The 3082-nt window shown below is 39.7% G+C and overlaps 1 pseudogene; it reads left to right on the forward strand.

Annotated features, from left to right (window-relative positions):
* The first annotated feature begins 739 nt into the window (after positions 1-739).
* LOC102752797 lies at positions 740-2348 on the forward strand (annotated as a pseudogene).
* Positions 2349-3082: the final 734 nt, after the last annotated feature.

Here is a 3082-nt window from a genome sequence, read left to right on the forward strand (position 1 = left end):
AAACAAATAGCCAAAGTGCCCTGAGATAAAGGACTGGATAAAAATTATATATATATATATATATATATACACAATGGAGCACTGCATGGCTATAAGAAATGATGAAATAGCATCATTTACAACAACATGGATGGATCTTGAGAACATTATGTGGTGTATTCAGACAAAAAAGCTAAGAACTATATAATTTCACTCATATGTGGGATATAAAACAGAAACTGATAGGCACAGACAATAGTATGGTCATTAACAGAGGGAAGGGGGTGAGGGATTTTTAAGGGTAAAGAGAGCCAAATATATGGTGACAGAGGATGGGTTGACTTAGTGTGGTGGGCACACAATGCCATGATACAGATCATGTATCATAGAAATGTACATTTGATCCTATTAACCAATGTCACCTCAATAATTGTTTTCAGAAAGGAAAGAAACATTTTTACCAATTTCAAGAAAATAGTCTATAATAGTCCTTAAATTGTATACAACATCATGTAATAGTTTAAAAATAAATAAATAAATAAATAAAGCACTTAAAAATTATAGTCTATTCATGTTGATAATGGACAAAAAAACAACAACAAATCAACAAATGAAGACCAAAACATTTAATGTTCTGGAAGACTGATTTATTTAATTGTCAGTGAACAACATTCATTACTTGCATTTGATAAAGCTAGAGAAGAAATAGGAGTGAAGATTATAATTCTCAGAGGTAGAAATAAGAAAAACATATAGTACAATGAGGTAAGTAAAGCAAAGAGTAAGAAATATTTCAGAGACTATTCCAGCACTGGCTGGAAAGTCATAGTTAATTATCACTAAGATCCCTCCTACCAATGAGGTTCTGTGATTTAAAAAAAAATGGTAAATAATTTCAATTATGTTACAATAAATATATAAATAAATTTAAGTAACATAAGTTATCTAAGTTTTGTAAAATAGGGAAAGTAAAAAAATATGGTAACTACTCATTTGAATTTTGAAGGAGGGAGGGCCTTGAGTTGTTTGATAAATTATTTTTCTTCCATATTATTTTGTATTTCATTATCTTATTTCATGGACTGATATACTTTAAATTAGAACATCTAACATGACAAATATTCTTGTTAAATAGTTATCATAGCCGAAACCAGTTTGGCTCAGTGGATAGAGCGTCGGTCTGAGGACTGAAGGGTCCTGGGTTCGATTCCGGACAGGGGCATGTACCTGGGTTGTGAGCACATCCCCAGTGGGAGATGTGCAGGAGGCAGTTGATCGATGTTTCTCTCTCATCGGTGTTTCTAACTCTCTATCTCTCTCCCTTCCTCTCTGTAAAAAATCAATAATATATATAAAAAAATAGTTATCATAAATTGGTGATCCTGACCTTCAATCTGTCGATCTATGTGCCATAGTATCCTCCAGGAAGTTTTTCGTGAGGGGAAACTGGAAGATGAATGGGCAGAAGATGACTCTGGGGGAACTCATCACCACTCTGAAGGCAGCCAAGGTGCCAGCCGACACAGAGGTGGTTTGTGCACCCACCATTGCCTACGTTGACTTTGTCAGGCAAAAGCTAGATAGATCCCAAGATTGTTGTGGCTGCCTCTGGGGCCTTCACTGGAGAGATCAGCCCTGGCATGATCAAAGAGCCACATGGGTAGTCCTGGGGCACTAAGAGAGAAAGCATGTCTTTGGTGAGTCAGATGAGCTGATTGGGCAGAAAGTGGCCCATGTCCTGGCTGAGGGACTTAGAGTGATCATCTGCATTGAGGAGAAGCTAGATGAGAGGTAAGCTGGCATCACTGAGAAGGTCGATTTTGAACAAACCAAGGTCATCGCAGATAAAGTGAAGGACTTGGAACAAGGTTTTTCTGGCCTATGACCCTGTGTGGGCCATTGGTACAGGCAATACTGCAACACCCCAATAGGCCCAGGAAGTACATGAAAAGCTCCAAGAATGTCTTAAGTCCAATGTCTCTGATGCAGTGGCTCAGAGCACCCACATCATTTATGGAGGTTCTGTGATTGGGGCAATCTGCAAGGACCTGGCAAGCCAGATTGACGTGATGGCTTCCTCGTGGGTGGTGCATCCCTCAAGCCTGAATTCGTGGACATCATCAATGCCAAACAATAAGCCCTAAATCCATCACTCTACCCTTCCTGCTATGCCAAGGACTAAGAAACTCAGAAGACCAATTAACTGTTCATCCCTCTAACCACCCCCACACATGCTACCAATAGTATCACCTGCCCCTTCTGGTGGCCTAATCCAAACTGTACTTCCCCTTTACCATTTACACCTGTAATGGTTGGAACAATCCCTTTTCCACTTACTATAATAATTGGAACAAAACATCTCACCAAGGTGGCTTCTCCTTGGCTGAGAGGAGGAAGGGGTGAGGTTTGCTCGTGGGTCCCCTCAGTACCACTGAAAGCAAAAAAGAGAAGCCATCCTCCTCTCCCATCTAGTATATGGGGACAAGGGCTGGGAAAGAGCCCTATCCTCCCCCTGAGGCCAGGAGTGCTGTTCTCCTCCCTGGTGCCAACACCTGTGTGTTGTGTATGTGATCAGTCACACTTGGGGGTGGGAATAAACATCTAACATAAAAAAAAAGTTATCACATACTTAAAAACTTTCTACAATATTTCTATTTTAATTTGGCTTGTAGGAAAGACTATAGAGCTACAAAATATAGACAACATGATACAATGGATGAAGAGATATAAGTAGAGGTGAAAATTGGAGAGAAACGTAACAGCAATATTCACATCAGTCTTCCTTCCTTCCTTCCTTCCTTCCTTCCTTCCTTCCTTCCTTCCTTCCTCTCTTCTTTCTTTCCCTCTTTCTCACTCTCTTTCTTCCTTACTTCCTTCCCTCCCTCCCTCCTTCCTTCCTTCCTTCCTTCCTTCCTTCCTTCCTTCCTTTCTTTCTTTCTTTCTTTCTTTCTTTCTTTCTTTCTTTCTTTCTTTCTTTCTTTCTTTCTTTCTTTCTTTCCTTCCTCTGTTTTCCATTTTTAAATCCTCACCGAGAATATGTCTGTATTGATTTTAGAGAGAGAGGAAGGGGGGGGGGAGAGATAAACATCAATGTGAGAGAGAA

Source organism: Myotis davidii, unplaced genomic scaffold, assembly GCF_000327345.1.
Source record: "Myotis davidii unplaced genomic scaffold, ASM32734v1 scaffold728, whole genome shotgun sequence".
In the NCBI taxonomy this organism is placed as follows: domain Eukaryota; kingdom Metazoa; phylum Chordata; class Mammalia; order Chiroptera; family Vespertilionidae; genus Myotis; species Myotis davidii.